Source organism: Alligator mississippiensis, chromosome 1 (assembly GCF_030867095.1).
Source record: "Alligator mississippiensis isolate rAllMis1 chromosome 1, rAllMis1, whole genome shotgun sequence".
Classification (NCBI taxonomy): domain Eukaryota; kingdom Metazoa; phylum Chordata; order Crocodylia; family Alligatoridae; genus Alligator; species Alligator mississippiensis.
In genome coordinates, this window is record NC_081824.1 from 430,368,975 (window position 1) to 430,388,932 (window position 19,958).

Consider the following 19,958-nt stretch of genomic DNA (forward strand, 5'->3'; position numbering starts at 1 on the left):
CCAAGTGGCACAATTTGCTCCTCAACAAAGTGCATGTCTGAGCACGTGTGCTGAGGCAAAAAGCCCCGGCTCAATTTTGCACCGCTTCTATTTGAACTGCTGCAAGTGCATGTGCTTGCATGTGTGGACGAGCCCAATGGTGCCATAGGGTATCATACAATGTTAGCATTGTTAGGTGTTCAAACAGGATTCACAAGATAAATTCAGAGATTTCAGATAGGAATTCATGGTATTAAAAACATAGAATCATAGAAAATTAGGTTGGATGACCTCAGGAGGTCATCTAGTCCAACTCCCTGCTCAAAGCAGGACGATCCCCAACTAGATCATGCCAGCCAAGGCTTTTTCTAGCAGGGTCTTAAAAACCTCCAAGGATGGAGAGTCTACAACCCCTCTCAGTAACATTCTGAACTGCTGTAGTCTTTCTGACATCTTTGCAACAAAATACTTGCTCTATTATTTTTCTGTAGTCAGAAAAGAAGTGAAAACTAAGAACTGGAACTTTATGAGGGGTGCATTAAGTATAAAAAGGTTGAAAACCACTATTTTAGAGGCATTTCAAATAGTTTTCAACTTACAGTGCGGTGAGGACAAGTTGTTAACCTTGTTCTTTGAATCTCTTCCACATGTGTATTAGAGAGGGTGGTCTTGTGGTTAAGGCATTGGATTGGAACTCAAGATATCTGGTTTAGTTGCTGGACCTGTTACAGATTGTGTGACCTTGGGCTAGTCACTCTGGGCCAGATCCAGAAAAGGATTTGGGGCCTTTGACTTTAGCCATAGTCCCTAGAGAATGGTCCCCAGTTTGGAAGCTAGAGCTGAGAGTTAGGTGCCCAGGCTCCCTTTGCAGTACCTGAGAAGAGTTAGGTGCTTCAGAAGAACAACCTGAAGAAGTCATATGCTGAGCAGGAAACTGTCTAGAGCTAGCCAACAGAGAACTCTGAGCACAGGGATGGATTTCAGGACATGCCCTTGTCAGAGGACATGATCAGAATTTTGGACTTAGGTGCCTCGAGTCTAAGTTCTGTCTTAGGTGCTTAAGTTCTTCTTTGGTATGTCCCTTGATCATTTTGTGCTTCTCATCTCCATATGCAAAGTGGGTATAACTTTTCCTTTCTTTTATTTGTTGCCAGTCCTGTTTCCTTAGATTGTAAGCTGTTCAGGCCAGGGATCATCTCTTATATTTCTGAAGAATTCTTAGCCCAATGAGACCCTAATTTCAATGCACTGTTTTAGTTCAAATAATTAATAGGCATAAAAGAGTAAGATGTTTTAATAATGAGAAAAAATATTGAATGAAAACATCCAAAAATTCACAGGGAATATTATTCTTGAAGAATTATTTTAAAGCTCTCTTAAAGAATTTATGATGTAGCTTGGCAGTATTAATAGATTAATTCAGAACAACAGTATGTGCTTGGCAGAATGATACATCTATAGCAACATATTCAGAAATGCCAGAGTTCTGTCTTATCAAAGCTGGCTGTTATTGTGTGTTTATATAACACTTAAAAGAGTATAGGGGAGAGGAAAATCAGTTTATGGAGAAACTAGGTTATAACATCCCACAACACCACACATTCTAGCAGAAACAAATGGGCAAGAGAACACTAACAATAAAATATTTAATACCTTGATGTTCATTGGGTTTTCTCTTCCAGTGAAAGCACTAAAGCAATAAAATAACCTACCATAAAAAACCCTGAAATGGCTGGAAAGTCAATAAATGCAGATAGCAATAAATGAAGTCAATAAATGAAGATAGCATATTCATTTTTTTAAAAACAAGAATGATCTAGATCAGAGCTGGGCAAAATATGACCTGCGGGCTGCATCTGGCTTGCCAAGGGATTCTGTCCTACCTGTGGCAGGTTCCAGGCTCCTGCCCAGCCCAAGTGCAGAGGGTAGCCTGGGATGGGATGCCCAATGGAGCTAGGCATGCCCACCAAGATAGTGGAGTTAGCTGCTGGCTTCTGAGCCCTTCCAGTTTTTCTATATCTTTTTTATAATGTAATGCCCCAAATTGGACAAACTATTCCAGCTGAGGCCTAAGCAGGGCCAAGTACAATGGTATTAGGATTTTCTACATCTTGCATACAAGGCTTCTGTTAGTGCAGGGCTGTCCCAATTCTAACCCCCTGGAAAACACACCAGTTGGGACTGCATATCAAGTGGTCCACACCAGGCAAGCCATTGGTTACCAGGCTATATGTTGGGCAGATGTTCCTCCCTATTGCTGCACTGATGCGTGGAATTCCCCACCTCAGTTCTCCTGCAATCTGACATCAACCCAATAGAAGTTACTCTTTATTTGTGGTTATTTTGTTGGAGTCTGAGGAATTTTACTATGATAGCTCTGGAAGGGATCTTTCTGCAGTCCATGCACAGAGCCCTGTGGTCACACACTATTTCTGGAGGTATGGATGAGGAGAACAGATTTAGCTCAATTTATATGAGTTTCTGTATGAATTTTACACAGTTGTCTTCCTCAGTCCCTTCTGTGAACCCCAAGAAGTTTCAATTAGCCCTCCAACTCCTGTTTTCCAGATCTACAACCATAGCAGAAAGGAATTCTACCTTCTTTTTCAGCAGGAAGAACTCTCTTTTCTATAGTGTGATGATCTTCCAGGTCAGAAATTCTGTTTTTCTGCATTTTGTATTCTCCACTGCAGGACATCAGTCTTACCCGTGATATCATTAATAGCAACTGGAGTCTTATTTTGTGCAGCTTGAGCATTTTAAAATTTGTTTTGGGGAAAGATAAAGCAAATTAGTCATCAAAAAGCACTGCCTTCTTTATGTTTCCTGTTAGCAGCAGGCCATCTGAGTTGAGTAGTAGACTCTTTCTCTGGTCTGTCTTTTCAGTCTGACATACTTGTGCAACCTGTATTTTTGCTTTCAATGTCTCTTGCCCTTTGCAACTTGTTTTTTACTGTTGTATGTTTCCTTCTTTCTACTGCCTGTGCATATTGCTTTTGTTTTCAGACAGCAATGAAACATCTTATGTAACCACATGAATCTTTCATAATTCTTCCCTTTCCTCTGATTTGGAATAATTTTATATTAAGCCTCTGGGTGCATCTACATTAGATGCCTCAAAGCACAGTGGACTATTCTATTGCGCATTAGTGTACCATGGCAAAAACCATGCTAATGTGCTCATGTGCAGTAGAATTAGTCTACTGCACATTAAGCATCACAAAAATAAGTTTGCCTTTGCTAGTGAGTATTAGTGCAGCTACTGTGCCTTTATATAGTACCTCATATTAGAGATACTAAACTTAATGTGCAGTAGCAAAGGCACATTAATGAGCATGTAGACGCACCCTCTGACAATTATGTCCTTTAGCAGTTACTAGTCCTCTTGGTCCCCTGTTCCTTCTAATGTGGCTGTCCATGGGACCTTACATACTCTTTTTCTGAGCCAGATGAAGCCTATTGCTTCAAAATTCAGTGTCCTTGTTTTGCTGGTCTTGTGCTTTCATTTTCTTAGAATAATTGATGTCCACCACGTTTACTCACATGTCATGAGAAACTGTCTATTCTGCAGCAGGACATGGTAACCCATCTGTAAAGAAAATAGCGGTGGGTGTGTTGCTTTAACTGTTCCTAGAAAAAATATATGAATGGAAAGGTTGTAGCAGGAGAACAGGTTACCTTGTTGCTCCCCTGAAAAAGGGAGCCTGAATACTGATGGGGAATGTGAGTTCCCTGGATTACCCCGTTGAAGAAGGATCTAAAGATTTTGCTTTATTACTCTTGTCAGATATTCTTAGTCATGGCAGTGGCTAAAGCCTATACTTTCTCCATAATCAAGTCTTTCATCCTCTGCCATATGCAAATGCAGTAATAAGGCATCTACTTCTTAGCACCCACTGATATTTTATCCATACTGAATAAGCATAGATTACTCTGGGCACAGCTGTATAACCCAAACAAGGGCAGATCCTGGGTGGCAGGGGCAGGGGGTGCATTTGATTCCTGGTCCACCCAAAGTTTAAAATCAATTGCCTGGCAGTGGTAGCAGCATTTCTAGGCAGACACTGCTGAGGAAGTCAATTGACTTCATGGCTAATTATAATTACCTGGTCCCTTCTAAACTCTTCATTCCAGTGGTCTTAATGACCCTCTCCTTTTTAATAGTCTTGATGTTTCCACCAGTCAAGCTAGCCTTTGTTCTGCAACTCTGCTGTCTGTTAGCTGTTCCTGGTCATGTAACTCCTATTTCACAGCCCTGCAGATTGTTTTTAACGCATTCCAATGAAGTTATATTTGTTTTTGCTTCATTAATAAACTGAATAATGCAGCCCTAGACCCCTAGTGTATTAGTAAAGCTTCTAGGTTTTTTTTAAATGGAGAAAATATGTATTGTTTTATATGTGATGATGCACCTCAGCATCTGCACCCCCTTTTCAAAATCCTCGATCCACCCATGAATCCAAGTGTTTCCACAGCAAGGCCCTACATACATTACTGTATTTCCATTGTTTGTGAACTTGCCCATGTGTTCCTGGGGACACATGAGAGAGTTCCTTGTCCATTGGGAAAGACTATAAGAAGGACCATTCTCAATGGAATGTACTTGCACCCTTTTGGAAAGTCAATGAGTTGCAGCACCAGCTCCAGCCACAATGTTAGGTTTAACTCGTATCTGTAGCCATGTAAACAAACAAGGGTTTAAAGTGTATGTGGCTGGTAGTGGGGAGCTACAGCGTAGAGATACTCAGAGTAACTCAGTAAGGCCAGCACTTGTTAGCAAAGTGATCAATTTCTGGCATGTACCAGTCAATTACTTAATTGGTTTATTAATTTCCAGTATGTCCCAAACTCCTTTTAGCAAAACATTAGCTACTTTATGGGGGGGCTTTCATGAAACAGTGAAACAAATGGGATTTAAATAAAAACATTCTCATTTTAAATATTCTCTAGGCTCTGTCCTCACTTCCTTCAGGGCCCTGTCTGGTTCTGAGGCATTTTGTATTTTAAGACCTTCTAATATGTAAATCCTTTTTTAGGTCACAAACAGAAATGAGTTTGGTGGTTCATATGCTAGTGAGTGCTCCCTGCAGCTCTCTCTTGGATACAGTTGGCAGCCTCGGCTCATGAGAGGCCCCATCTGGAAGAACAGGGTACTATTGGCAGAGCTCTGCAGGGAAGCTTGGGCAGCTCTGGTGCATTGTCTCTAGCCAGTGGGAACTGTTCCTTCATTTTTATTAGAAGCGAAGTCTTATTAACCATTTACAGTGCAGGAGGGGCTGGGGAAGGAAGAAGGGAGAATGTCCATGCTTTCAATGACAATCTTTCATTTACCTGTGTAATTCCATTAGTTCCTGCTAATGAAAGTTATGTACAAATTCTTGATGTGCTGTATAATTTGTGCATATATTAATTTTCTCCATCCTTATGTAGCTGATTTCTACTCATAGTGAAAATCTCTATAATCCTCATTTGTACAAACAAACTTTAAGCATTTTGCCAATGTCTTCGTTTCCTCCTTGAATTTTCCTGCTTTTCTAAATGCGACTGGCCTTAAATAATGTTCCCTGTCATCTTGATAGACTAGAAACGCTGGAGCAATTAGTGAGTATAATTATCATTTCAGTGCGTAGAGATTTATAGGCAAAACACCCCATGCACTTAGCATAAGACAATGTTTGCTGCACCTCATAAATAAGAATTCTTAGAGGCTGTCCTTTGGATTAGTCCCTGCCACTCTGTTCACTATTTTAAAGATTTCAGAAATGGCTGATCACTTGCAGCCCCTATTGACTTGTCAATGTTCCACACTTCAAAAAATTACACCATATGTGTGCAAAGTTAGCAAAGGCTCTGTTACCTCTTTTCATCTTATGCTGCAGCCAGACTTATTCTGCATTGTCCTCCAGTTCCTGTGTGCTAGCAAGCTGACAGTCTTTGGTTTGATATCAGCTAATTAACTAACCATTTCGTTCTATACCTCTGTACCTCTCTTCATGAACTCAGCAAACCTGACATTTCAGTCTACATGACATTTCTTTTTCATCTACTACCTACCCTTCATGTTCAACACTTTTTTTTTGCTTGTCATGTATAAGGACATGCAGGTTGAATCCTTAGCTGCTTCCTGAACAGTTTAGCATATACTGGGTGCCCCTTCCTTAATAATCTTAACCTCCAGCAAATGAAATACTGACCTGTTTATTCCTGCTTTTAGAAAAATCAAAATGCATAATGGAATAACACTACAGCTTCCTGGCAACTAGTAAAATCCAGTTTAGTTAAATCCATCCCCTGTTTAACACGCCCCCTTGCCCTACAATATCTAATATCAGTTGCATAATTTCTCTATACTATGGCTTGATTTTCCACTGCCTTGTGCTTTGAGACGTCATTTATTTCTCTGGAATAGTGAGTGAAAGGACCCATCCAATTGGACTGGTAGGACCCAGTTGTGATCTCACCCCTAGCACCACTGACTTCCTTATAGTTACTAATTTGCAACCGCGTAAGTGTGAGTGGAATGTTACATTCTACATTCACTTTGCCCAGTTGTGAAGGATGATGCAGTGGCAGTCAGTGGAGTTAATGAATGGAGTTGATACCTGGGGAAAATCCTGGAAGAGAGTGTGTGGGGGGGGGAGGGGGCACATGGTTCTAAGAGCAGGGAACCACAGGTTCAGGTGGCCACAGGTTTAGAAAATAGTTGTGGGGCAGGCAGCAAGCTGGGACTCCTACACTGTCCTGGCTGAGCTGGCAGTGGTGGTGCTGAAGCTGCTGTGTGCGCTCTGCCTGCCCCAGCTGTTGCTTTTAAAGCAACAGCAGCTAGGAGTTGTTTTGGACTAGGGACAGACATTACACATAAACCAGTTTAAGTGATCAGAAACTTGGTTTAAACCTGTAACAGAACAGATGTTCCATGCACATAAACCAGTTTGAAAATGGCTGAAACCAGTTTGAGATAAACCTGGTTGAATGTAGTTTAAGTGATTTGACTCAAACCGGTTTATGCAATATCTGTCCCAGACCCCTTGCTGGTTTAAGATAAATCAGACTCCCCCAAGCATCCCAGCATGGTGTCTGCTCCACAGCAGGGCTGGCCCCTCCCCTCTGCTCCCCGGCTCCAGCTCCAGCAGAGACTTCAGGCACAGCAGGGTCTGCCTGGCTTCCCCCTGCCCTACTCTCTGTCTCTGCTTCCCCCTCCTTTCTCCCACCTATCTCCCACAGCACAGACTTCAGCCCCATGGACTCTAGGCATGTGGTACGCTAGCTAATGCTGAGCTGTGTGTGTGTGTGTGTGTGTGTGTGTGTGTGTCTCCAATTTTAAGGGGGCAGGCAGACAGAACAGTGACTGCTTAGGGCTTTTTGGAGCTATTGTTTTGCTGATGAGGTGATAAACACTGTTATCAGCCCCCTGCTGACTTGCTCACCTGTCTGTTTGCTGTAGACAGTATAAAGAAGCAGGGAGGGATATTGAAAGCTCTGTATCATCAGCAGATGCATGCACTGCACACCCCACCTTGCCTCAGACTCCTAGCAGGGGTCTGGAGTCTGGGAACACTTCCACCCCTTGAGCAGCCAGTGGGGAAAAGCCTGGGATGGTGCAGGCAGACCTCCCTAAAATCAGAGAGTCTTGCCAGGGCCTGGCCATGCCCCCTCAGCTCAGTGCTGTGGAAGAGAGGGAGGGCTGCTTTAGCACTGCCCCCAGGCTTCTAGCATGAGCCACTGCAGGCATGTGTCTGAATTTCCTCAGTCCAGAGAGAGTGTCTGTCCAGCTACAAACTGGTTCAACCTAGCCAGGTTAGAATAACCTGAAAAGATTGAATCAATTCAGGCTTTTTGAATGTCTGTCTCTAGCCTTGGAGTTCCTGGCATGGCAGTGCTGCTGAGGCATGGACCATGTTGGAGTGGGGGATGATTTCAGCACCCCTCCTAACTTAGTGCTCCAGGGTGGATGCTACTGGTGGAAGTGGAGAATCAGGTGTTTTATGTTTCCAGTGGTGGAGATCTCCACATGCTTGTTTTGGATGACATTATTTACTATAGCAATGTTTGTGTAATGATATCTTTCACTGGACCAAATTGGACCAATTTGTTCCTCATGTATTCCCAGGCCCATCATGGCTACAACACCCTGACCCTATTACAGTGATTTCATTTTCTATCTGTCTCAAATGGATCCTTCTCCTCTTCCAGTGCTTCCAGGGCTTCAGGGGAAATTGTAAGTTGCAATACCAGAAATGGCATTTAGGTACCAAACTGCTATTAGAAGTCAATAAGTCTTGATCCTCTAAATCCTGTCTTATTCTTTCAAAAATCTTCCCCACAACCTTTTGTATCAACACTAACCAGATTTCACCTATAGCTGTGCTGCACTTAATCTCCTTAAATACATCTCAAGCACACATCTCATCCCAGCTTAAGCTTCTTTATTGGGAGACAAACACAATCAACATTTTCCTCTGAAGCTAAGAGCAAACAGTCCAAAAAACTGTAAGTTGGATGTAGGGCAAAGTCAGTTCAGGAAAATCAAACTCTGTGGAGAGGAAGAAGGAAAATGAACACAATGAAAGGGCTGCTTTGTATGTACTAGGGGGCATATTAAATTAACTCTGTGCCACAGTATAAAGGAAGGTGAATAAAGTCCAGTCCATAGAATAAAAACTGCTTGGGTTTCATTACAATACTTGAACCACATTTCATTGCAGATCTAGTAAGCCAATTTAGAAAACAGGGCCAGTTTCTAATTGCAGTAGTTTTATTGGCTCTTATGGGAGTAAATTAGAATTTTGTCCTCTTATTCAGAATACAAAGCCTTGTGCCATCAGCTACAGCTTTCATGAGAGGTCTTGTCATGTGCCTCCATAATTGCACTGTATCTACTGTTATGTGTTACCCTTAGTTGGCTGTAATGCTATCTTCAAGTTATTGTTTCAAAGCTGCCTGCTGCTACATCAAAGCAGCAACCCAGACAAAGCACATTCAAGTCGGGATGTGGTGTGGAAAGAGGAAAATTTGCAACAGAGAAATCATGCAGTTCTTTTCTTTTGCTTCAGTGGAAGTGGGGGGCATGTAGGAGACCCAATAGTATTTCCAGTAGTAATCCTTCCCAGATGGCAAATAACACAGACATTTAGGATACCTAAATCCTTTTAGAATGCCTTTAACAGGTTTCCTTTTATTTTCTCAACCTTTTTAATACTGTAGCTATGAGTAGGTAATGTTTCAAGGAATATTTGGAACAGAGGGAAAACATGCAGGTAAAAAATGAGTAACAGAAGAAAGAATGCCTCTGTCCTAGCTCTCTCTATGCAGAAAAAGAATCTGGGTAAATTGAGATTCATAACAAGGGCCTAATCTCCATTTCAGATCTTATTTCACAGCTTGATTAAGGAATATTGTAAATCCTAGTTAATTGCATGAGTCCTGGAACAAATAGGTGGAGCACCACAGACTCTAGGGATATAACAACATTGGCACTACCAGGTGTTATATTCAGACCCACAGAGCAAGATTTTTATATATATCTTCATTCTAATTCCCCATCTGACAAGATACTAATATGTACGATGATGTATACAATGGGGCAAGAACTTTAGCTTTAGGTTAAGAAAATGGCAACAAGAAAGAACAAAAGTAAGCCTCTATAAGGGGACACTGCATGAGTGCATGCAGGTGTGTGCGGCAAACAAGCAATCAGGCAAAGTTGTTAGGAATGTTAAGGTGCACTTTACAGAAAAAAGGGACAACAGTTTTAATGTACAGATAGCATCACAAGCGATAAAAGACAATGAAGGAAAACCTAGCTACACAATTTCAGCATATTTTGTCTACAGTAAGAGTTTTTATACTCGTTCTTACTAATTGCAAGTACTTTGCAAAAATTAGTTAAACATTTGGTACTATTCTATTTTATAGGTGGGAAAACTGATGCACAAAGAGGTTAAATGATTTGCCTAAAGTTACATATCCCATCAGTAGGAGAGATGGGAATATAAATTGGGAGTCTTGATGATTCTCTCGTTTGTCTTGTGCCTCCTTTTATGAGGATTTGAACGCATTCCCTGTAAGCATACAAAACCACACTGAGGAAACAGCAAAGCATAAACCTGACTGAGTCAAAGCTTTTCCTTTTGGCTTCTTATTGTTCTGATGGGCACTTGCAGTTCCCATTTTAGTACTTGGAGTCCTTGCCACTTAGAAAGTCTTGCAGTAGTGTTTGTGGTTTGATCCCCCCCCCCCCCTTAGCATAGTTGGTGCCCTCAGAGACTCCATTTTGGCCCTCTAAACTCTGTTTGTAGAGTGCTTGATTGTTGATAGTACTTCTACCACTGACTTATACTTTGCATGTTTAGTTTAAAGTTTCTCTGATGCACGTTCTCAAATCTGGAATCAAAAAGTGGTGTTGCCTTTACACTGCTGGACTATGGCTATTGTTTTTATTGGTTTTTAACACATGCTGGGCAAGTTACTTTCCCATTTTTCAACAGTCTCCTTAACACTGGGTAAATTATTTGGTATTAGTAAAATTATACCAGGGATGAATTTGGTCAAACGTGATCGCTTCTTCCAGCAGTGCACTTGGTCACAGGGGATGCTGGAGGCTGGGGAGCAACCACAGGTGCTAATTGTCTGTGGGATGCTGGGGTGCCTGGCAAGAGCAGGAATGTTGGCTTACCTCCCGGCACAGGAGCGGGGTGTTGTGGCATCCTTGAAAGGACCTTGTGGCATCCTGGCTGAGAATTGTAAGTTTATGTTGTGCTCATCACCCTTTGACTGGAGTACTTGAGTTGTGTTCAAAAGTATTTCCTTTCTTTGTGTATTCGGTTCTCAGGATCCACTTCCTGGGGGGGGTCTCTCTTTGGTATACTCCTGGTTCTAGGTGACAGAGCCTCCCCTGTGGTAGTTTAGTTGAGCCCTAAGGCCTTGTCCCACTATATGGGTCATCCCACAGGCTGCTATCCTGTCAGGAGAGGAATGAGGGGTTCGATCTAATTGCTTTTATTTTTACCCTAGAATTATGGCATTGCACCTTGTTTTCTGCTGATCATTTTTGCCTTTTGTTACTTCCATGAGCCCTTTTGAAATATAGTTTTATTCTAATCTTTAGTTTCCTTGTTCTTTACATTATCCACTCTCTGTACATCACTGCACACTGACCATTTGGCCATTAAGAAAAGGCAGTATGTTTAAACATTCCTCATGTTTTGTCTCTACTGCTGGCAACAAAACATTCCTAGTTGTGCCTCTTCAGGGGCAAGTAAGGACTCCCAGCTGGCATAACACAATGACTCAATATGTGGTCCTCAATCTTTGCTGGTCCACGGACAAAAATACATAGGAAGTAACATGTTGCAAGCAGTATTGCAGTATGACTTCTCTGCCAACCTCAGTTGTACTTTATTTGTTTCTTGTGAGCAATGCTGGATGATCTGCTCATCAAATTAGAGGGTCTGGTAGTTGCCTGTGAGCTGTAGATTGAGTAGTGTAGGGCCATCTCATCAGTGAAAGTTCATGGTTCTAATAATCCAGCCCAGTTTAGCTCAGTTTTCCAAATACAGTCTCTGCCCTAGAGAATGTACAATCATAAAAGACAAGACAGGTAAAGGACAGAGGCAAGGGAGGTAGTGTGGAAGTGGTGAAAGCAACAACTGAAAGAAGAGGAACAAAGGAATTTGGTTAAAAAAAACTCTCTGGCTGGCATTATGCAGGCAGTCAGACTAAATGATTATCCATGGTCCCTTCTGGCCTTAAAATCTCTGAATCTGTTAATGGATTTATGAAAATTAACAACAGTGGCCATTTTCATTTACATTGTGACGTTTGATGTTCTTGTGATTCCTGATGCTGTGCATATCATGGAAGTATTTGAGAAACAGGATAGGAATTGCAGTCTGTAGTTCTGTGAGGTATCCTTTTTCTCAGTGGAAAGTCAGGAAGAGCACCTGGAAATATAAACTTCTTTTTAAAACCTCTAGAGCTATCTTTTGTCAAATTTGCATGGCCAAAGCAAATCAGTTTCCAACTTTTTTCTTTTTAATCTGGTTTAAAATGCCTTTTGGTTAATAGGTCAGTAGTCTTTGTGTGCTAGAATACTGATTACCAATGAATTCATTCTGAGACTCAGATATGTGGTTAAAGCAAGTACAGATTAAACTCATCTACTAGCATTAGTCTCTTTAGGAAATTCCTGAATTTTGCAGATAAACATGGCAATAAACATAGACACCATCTGTTGTTGATGGCAAAACACGCTTGTGATGACTACTGTTCAGTATATGGAACATGTACTCCTTTGCTACTGATGTCTTTGTATATATTTAGAGGCAAAACTCCATGTGATATTATTTATTGTAATATGGCAGGGGCAAATCTTTTTCACATTCCTTCTGTAGCAGACAAACCTTCCCCTTTAGTCCTGCAGATGCTACTGATCTAAGGTATCAGTCTTAGAAAGAGACTGGAATGTAAACTGCTGTCTGTGTAGCTGGGGATAAGTCACACAGCCCAGGGCGCTCCTGAAGGCATTGTGAATGAGTTGGGTATAACACTTGCAAGATGCTGCCCTATTCGAAGGAAGCACAGTGCTCTTTCTTCTATGCCAGCTAGCTTTGCTGGCTAAAACAGAGTAGGCAGAACTATGATCCTGCCTTCTCTTTTTGCCTTTGCAGAGCCTAGTCCAATCGACAGCATTAGCTTCCCACTCTCTGTGCTCGAGGGCTGGGACTGTGAGTCTTGTCTTCTGCAGACCTTATCAGGTCCATGGGAAAGGAGAATCCCTTCTCTCACAAGTCTTTACTTTCTCTAGCTTCTTTTCCCCAGTCTCTGAAGACCTGCAGAAAAGGATTCACAGACCTCAGGAGGTCCACAGGGAAAAACTGCTGGGTAAAAACATGGGATCCACGAGAAGAGGCAGCTTTTAATTTTTTAACTCTTTTTGCTTGCCCAAAAGGGTAACCATCAGCCATCATTCATGTCTTGTAACGTACAACCTTTCATCTAAACATTCACTCTCTCCAGTAGACCTAGTCTTTGAAAGACAGGTGTTTTACAGTTTAATCTAACTCCCAGTTAGGTTGATGGGAAGAGTGCACGACACCTTTGAAAATTAGGCCATTTATTTAGGTGCCCAAGTGGGAAGTTTGGCGTTTAGTTTTAGGCATTTTAGGATGCACACTGCTTGTTTACACCAATATAATCTGCCTTTGCACCAGTTAACATCCAGCCCTACAATGGTGTATGTCATTCTGCTTCAGTGTAAAGTTTTGCTGTGAAAAAACTGTAGTAACTATACACAGGTATAAGTTATACCAGTGTATCTCTCATGTGTCCACAGCTCTAGTCACTTTCAACTGACTAGCTCAGGGTAGTTTGCTTAAGCTATTACCTGCTCTTCACCATATAACGGTGACACTTACAATTGTCTACAGTGTGCTACTCTGGGATTAACTGGTTGTCTGTCTGCTCTGGATCTGGTCTAATTTACATCAGTATGTAAATGTATTGTGTGTCCACATTCTAACCAGCCCACCTATGCTTTTGAAATTGCTTTATGGAAATTACTGGAAAGTGTAGCATTTTACCATTCTTCAAGACTAATCTGCATGGATTAAGGAAAAAAAGGAAGGAGAGCAGCAGATGAAGGACTTTCAAGAAGCAGACTTTGACTCACTCAGGGAACTCATGGGCAGAATCCCCTGGGAGGCCAGTCTGAGGGGGAAAGGAGTACAGGACAGCTGCTTGTATGTTAAAGAAACCTTACTGAAGGTGCAGGAACAAACTATCCCAATGTGGAAGAAGACTAACAAATGTTGCAGAAGACCAGCTTCACTTAGCAGGGCACTCTTCAGTAAGCTAAAACACAAAAAGGAAGCGTATAAGGAGTGAAAACTTGCACAGACAACTAGGGAGGAGTATAAGAGTATTGCTTGGGCATGCAGGGATAAAATCAGGAAGGCCAATGTGCAACTGGAGTTGCAGCTAGCAAGGAATGGAAGGATAACAAGAAGGGTTTCTACAAGGATATCAGCAACAAGTGGAAGATCAGGGGAAGTGTTGGTCCTTTTATTAAATGGGGGAGGCAATCTAGTGTCATAGGATACAGAAAAGGCTGAAGTGCTCAATGCCATTTTCACCTCAGTCTTCACAGGCAAGGTCAGCTCCCAGACTACTACTGCACCTGGCAGCACAGTTTGGAGAGGAGGTGAGCAGCCAACAGTGGCAAAAGAACAAGTTAGGGACTACTTAGAAAAGCTGGATGTGTACAAGTCCATAGGGCAGGATGAGATCTATCTGAGGGTGCTGAAGGAGTTGGCTGATGTGATTACAAAGCTGCTGGCCATTATCTTTAAAAACTCATGGTGATTGGGAGAGATCCTGCATGATTGGAAAAAAGGCAAATATAGTGCCCATCTTTAAGAAAGGGAAGAAGGAGGACCTAGGGAACTACAGACCAGTTAGCCTCACCTCAGTCCTTGAAAAATCATGGAGCAGGTCCTCAAGGAGTCAATTTCTAAGCACTTGGAGGAAAAGATGATTAATACAGTCAGCATGGATTCACCAAGGGCAAGTCATGCCTACCCAACCTGATTGCTTTCTATAATTAGATGACTGGCTCTGTGGATATAGAGAGACCAGTAGATGTATTATACCTTGACTTCAGCAAGTCTTTGGATATGGTGTCCCACAACATTCTTGCAAGCAAGCTAAGGAAGTACAGATTATATGAATGGACTGTAAGGTGGATAGAAAACTGGCTGGATCATCAGGCTCAGAGGGTAGTAATCAATAACTCGATGTCTAGTTGGCAGCCAGTATCAAGTGGAGTGCCCCAGGGGTCACTCTTGGGGACAGTTTTGTTCAATATCTTCACCAGTGACCTGGAAGATGGGATAGAGTGCACCCCCAGTAAGTTTGAAGATGACACCAAGCCGGGGTCATCCCAGCCAACTATTACTCTGGAGTACTCTACTCTGGAGTAGATATGCAGGAGGGTAGGGCTAGGATTCAGAAAGACTTCAACTAATTGGAGGATTGGACCATAGAAATCTCATGAGGTCCAGTAAGGAGAAGTGTGAAGTCCTGCACTTAGGACGGAGCAATCCCATGCAGGGTGGGGACCAACTGGCTAAGCAGCAGTTCTGCAACAAAGGACCTGGGGGTTACAGTGGGCAATAAGCAGAATATGAGTCAACAGTGTGCCCTTGTTGCCAAGAAGGTTAATGGCATACTGGGCTGCATTGGTAGGAGCATTGCCAACAGATGATTCTCCCGTATTCAGCACTGATGAGGCTGCATGTGGGGTACTGTGTCCAGTTTTCTGAAAAGCCCCCCACTACAGAAAGGATGGGGACAAAATGGGGACAGGCTGAGGGAACTGGGCTTATTTTAGTCTAGAGAAGACAAGATTGAGAGGGGATTTAATAGTAGCCTTCAAATACTTGAAGGGTAGATCCAAAGAGGATGGAGCTAGACTGTTCTCAGTAGTGACAGATAACATAACAAAGAGCAATGCTCTTAAGTTGCAGAAAGGGAAGTTTAGGTTAGATACAGTATTAGGAAAAAACTCTCACTAGTGGGGTAGTAAAACACAGGAACCGGTTACCCAGAGAGACTGTGGAATCTCGATCCTTGGAGTTTTTTAAGACCCAGCTAGACAAAGCCTTGGCTGGGATAATCTGGATGGGGATGGTCCTACTTTGAGAGGGGGGGTTGGACTAGATGATCTCCTGAGGTCCTTTCCAACTCTAATTTTCTATGATCCTATGGTTCTATGACTGTAATCAGCTTATAGGATTGGTTTACCTTTGTGTAACAAGTGCTATATTTTACTACAGTCTAGATATATTGTATTAGCTTTTGCAATTGTTCATCTGTAGTTTAAGACACTGGCTACTGTGGCCATGTTATTGTGATCTGTGTCAGGGAACCCTCAGCTGGGATGGGTTCAGGTGATCTGAATAGCATTCCCTCTTTCAAACATAGAGAGTGAAACAAATATGCTACCAATTTCAAATGAGGGATAATTATAGTCAATGTTTTGCTGCCATTTGGAGAGTATCATGCTCTTTTTCTGATTAACTTTTTATTAAATATTGTCATATTTAAAGGAAGAAAAAAAGAAGCTTCACAAATGATACATAAATTCCTAACGTTAATCTCTTATCCTCTGACTTTTGCTATACTTAAAGCATTCATGTTTATGTGCAATATAATATTATTCTGTATCCATTGGAACCAGGTTAATGCATTTCCTCAGGCTAAATGACTTTTCATTTTTCATGTTGCGAGAAATTATATTTGAAGCTTTTCTGCCTAGCCAGCAGCTTGATATTTTGTAATGGTTTGTCACAATCAAAGAACCGTAAAGTTTAATTAAAAAAAAAAAGTCTTCAAGAAATTCGTGGTATAAATAGCATAAGTGAATGAAGTTTTTTTTATTAATAATTTGAAGTACTTTACCTTTGGTTATGGAGTTATGGAATTATTGCAGATTTGCACTGGTATTTTATTCATTAGGTATAGTTTTTAAACTGTCCTCTTCACCATAGTATCTGAGTGCGTACGAATACAGCAGGACATGATGTGACTAACTTTACCTCGTGACTTTTTCTATATCCTCTCCCAATGGAGAATTGTTTGTGTAGTGGTGTAGTTGGCATTATTATTTTTTCCTGCTGTACACATTGCTCTCTGTCTACAGCAGAGGTTGGCTTTCCACTTTGGAGCAGGAGGTGGTGAGGTTTGTGATGTGGTTAATTCATTCATAGATTATAAGGGGCCGGAAGGGACCATGCAAGATCATCGGGTCCAGCCGCCTGGCACTAGGTAGGAAAGAGAGCTGGGGTCAGGTGACCCCAGCGAGGTGACCATCTAGTCTCCTCTTGAAGATTTCCAGAGTAGGTGATTACACCACCTCTGGAGGGAGTTTATTCCACAGTCTGGTCACCCTAACTGGGAAGATGTTTGTCCTAGTGTTAAGTCTGAAATGGTCTTCCAGGAGTTTGTGGCCATTACTCCTGGATTTCTCCAAGGGTGCCCTGGTGAACAGTTGTTTGCCGAGCCCTTGACGTATTCCCCTGATGTAGCAGTAAGCGGCTACCAAGTCCCCTCTCAGCCCTCTCTTCTCTAGGCTGGAGAGGCCCAAGTCCCTCAGCCTTTCCTTGTACAGCTTGCCTTGCAAGTTTCTGATCATATGAGTGGCTCTTATCTGGACTCTCTCAAGCTTTTCCACGTCCTTGTTGAAGTGCGGTGCCCAGGAACTGGATGCAGTACTCCAGCTGCGGTCTCACCAATGCTGAGTAAAACAGAAGAATCACTTCCTTGGTTTTGCTTGAGATGCATCAGTTGATGCATGCCAATTCTTGGGGTGTACATTCCATTGTTTTAGGCTGGTCCTTAAAGACTTGTCTGTTCTGCTGTGGTGGCATTGAGGGCCTTGAGCACACAGGCGGCAGGTGGGGAGGGAGCATGGGTGCCCCCCTGAGATTGGCCCCTGACTCAGCACTGCTCAGGATGGGGCAGTTTTTTTGCTGCATGGGCTGGCGGTGTGTTTGGGGGGTGTGTGGGGGGGGTGTGGGCGGCACTAAGCTGCAACACAGAAGTATAGGAGTGGATATAGGGCTTTTGGCCTACCCACAAATTGTGCCCCTCCAGACTCAGGAGGCACCAGTCACCCTTGTTTGAGCATGCCCCTATGTCTGCCCATCTGAGTTGGCAGATATGCTCCAAAGCCAAAATATCTCCAGTTTGGCTGCTCTGGGCTCATCCTCAACCCCACTGGGGGACTATGGCTCAACAAGAATGGAGTGGAACAGTCTTACTTGTAGCAAAACCCCCAGTTTTTCTTTTTTCTTTCTTTATTTTAAAATGCATTCCCTCCCCTTTCCCCACCCATTTCTGACTTTTTCTCTCCCTCTCTATTCCCTATAGATAAGTATAAGTGAGCTCAGACTTAGGATAAGCTTTAAACATTTTTTATTTTTGGTAGCAAGTTTTGGTTTTGGATTTTCACCATTTTATATTGTATTATTATTAGGTTTGTATTGATTTTTACTGTTGTATATTGTATTATTATCATTTTCATACTGATTTTTATTGTTTCTTATGGATATTGTATGGTTTAGGCCTGTGTTTGTAAGTGAACCAAAGTAATATCAAGTTTCCATTTTATATGTCAAATCTCCATCTTCTGTCCTCTTCCTGGGCATCCCATGTTGCAACTGTATGAGTCACATACCCCTCCCATGTAAATTGGTTCCCCGATGAATGAGTGTGATTGGGAATGATTGAAATACAATGGTAGTAGGCCTCTACTAAATGGCCTGTAATGACTGGGCCATTACCTTGCATTGATTCACCCAGGAACCAGGGACCTCACCCAGGAGCAGAGACAAGAACCCAGCATTTGAAAGACAAAGGACCCTGCAAAACCAGCAACTCTCACCATTACAGACACCTGAAACTGCACATCCCTGCACGGAGCACACATGCTAAGTACGTCAGGGGCTGACCCTTGCCTGGGCATACCTCCTGTCACTAGGGTCACACAAGGTCTGCCCCTATAAAAAGGGGCAATGAAGACAGACCCAGTGGGAACGCCATTTCCATCTGGACCAGCACCATGCCACACCACCTATCCACCCAGAGGCCCTGCTGGCAACCCCCCTCTGAACAACACTTACTGGACAAGGACCCAGTACCCAAGACCGTGGAGTGGTTGCTGCTCAAAGGAGCGATCCTGGATGTGCAAGCAAAGTCTATCCCATCTCAGAGGAAAGGAAGCAAAAGGGCACAGCAGCGCCCTTGGCTCTCCAGGGAACTAGCGGACCTCCTGCATCTCAAAAGATAGACCTACAAAAGATGGAGGACTGTATCCACCTCCAAGGAGGAATACTCTGCACTGATCCAGACCTGCAGGGAGTGAACCAGGAAAGCCAAGGCTGCGATGGAACTCTAACTGGCTACAAGTATCAAGGACAATAAAAAGTCCTTTTGTAGATATGTGGAGAGCTGGAGGAAAAGCAAGGGCAACATTGGACCCCTGCTAAACCAGATGGGACAGTTGACTACCTACGCCCAGGAAAAAGGCGACTTGCTAAATGGGTATTTTGTGTCAGTCTTTCACCAGTCCCACAGGATGCCCCTGCCCATTACAGGATGGGAAGGCCTGGGAGATTCCTTACCCTCCATCAATGCTGACCTTCTAAAGGAACACCTTGAGAGGCTGGATACCTTCAAGTCAGCCAGCCCTGACAGCTTACACGCCAGGGTACTCAAGGAGCTGGCAAGCATCATAGATTTCATAGATTTCATAGATTTCATAGACATTAGGGCTGGAAGGGACCTCGGAAGATCATCGAGTCCAGCCCCCCGCCCAAAGGGCAGGACGTCAGCTGGGGTCATAGGATCCCAGCAAGATAAGCATCCAGTTTCATCTTGAAGGTGTTCAATGAAGGCGCTTGAACAACCTCCGGCGGCAGGCTGTTCCAGACCTTGGGGGCTCGGACAGTAAAGAAATTCTTCCTCATGTCCAGCCTGAAACGATCTTGTAGTAGTTTGTGACCATTCGTCCTTGTCATCCCTTGGGGCGCTCTGGTGAACAAACGTTCCCCCAGATACTGGTGATCACCCCTGATAAACTTGTAGGTGGCCATCAGATCACCCCTGAGCCTGCGCTTTTCCAGGCTAAAGAGCCCCAGGGCTCTCAGCCTGTCATCGTAGGGTCTGCTTCCCTGACCCCTGATAGCTCAGCCCCTGGCACGGATCTTCGAGAACTCCTGGCATTCTGGTGAAGTGCCCAGTGATTGGAAGAAGGCCAATGTGGTGCCTATCTTCAAGAAAGGGAGGAAAGTGTATCTGGGAAACTACAGGTTCATCGACCTGAACTCAGTCCCGGGGAAGATCCTAGAAAAGATTAATCAAAGAGACCATTCTCAACAGACTGGCCAGTGGCAAAATCCTGAGGGATAGCCAGCATGGGT